The sequence below is a fragment of the Telmatherina bonti genome, assembly GCF_933228915.1.
Source record: "Telmatherina bonti genome assembly, chromosome: 8".
NCBI lineage: Eukaryota > Metazoa > Chordata > Actinopteri > Atheriniformes > Telmatherinidae > Telmatherina > Telmatherina bonti.
In genome coordinates this window covers 11637329-11638337 of record NC_136626.1, presented here as the reverse complement: position 1 = coordinate 11638337, position 1009 = coordinate 11637329, and positions in this window count along the sequence as shown.

Below are 1009 nucleotides of genomic sequence, written 5' to 3'. Positions count from 1 at the left end.
CTGCCAAGTACAGAGAAGTGTATCCTCACTTACAACTCTGCCAGGAGGCCTTTTCTCTCCTCTCCTCCAGCTGCATTTTAGAATTTGAGATGCCTTTGACAATGTTTTACTGAGACCAATTTCTAAGTCACAGTCAGGGAGGAGAAGGGAAAAAAGGAGTAACAAATCAAACTAATTAGATGAGCCTAAGAACTAGGAGGTTTAACAAAGGATCTACTGAGACAAAAATCAAAGTGTATGGTATTTACAGGTGTGAATAAGCATGAACTGAAGGCAGATGTAGGATAAGCATCTAACTGATGAACAGTCGAAACAAAAACAGGAAGTTGTATAAAACAGGAAATGACAATGATAGATTAAACCATGACTCATATTTACCATACCATCAGGTTCAGCAGAGTCAGCATCCATTTAAACTTTCTGACAAAATAAGTTCATCTCATGAAAACTTTACTTTTTCAATGTATTGTAACAAACCCCTTATCCTGTTGGAAACGGAGACCACAGCTAATACTGAAGCATCCAAACAAATTTTTATCTTTTATAATGAAAATACACAACAGATCTATCTCATTTAAAGTGTATTTCTGTGCTGGATGAATCCCATATTTATATCAAAATAATGAAATCTGTGGATGTTACAGGATTTTATTGACAAGGTGTAGACCCAGTTTTATTGGCCTCTAATGACCTTCCATGCATACATTCCATTGACACATATGACCCATCAACATTTCTTCAAAGTAAGAAATTTACTTTAAAAGCAAGAACATTTGCATTTCTTAGAAGTTCATTATTTTAAAACTAAGCTGAAGCTCATGAGGAATAAACCTCTGACATCCAGAACCTGCTTCCTGTTCTTAGCAACTAAAATGTCTGGTGACATTATTCTGAGGGCCAAAAAGATCACGGATAATGATTATTTATGCCTCTGAGAATAAAAAAAAGGCCCCAGTTTACTTTTACTGACTTTTTACTTGCCAGTCTCCTTAATACTGATGATTTTCAC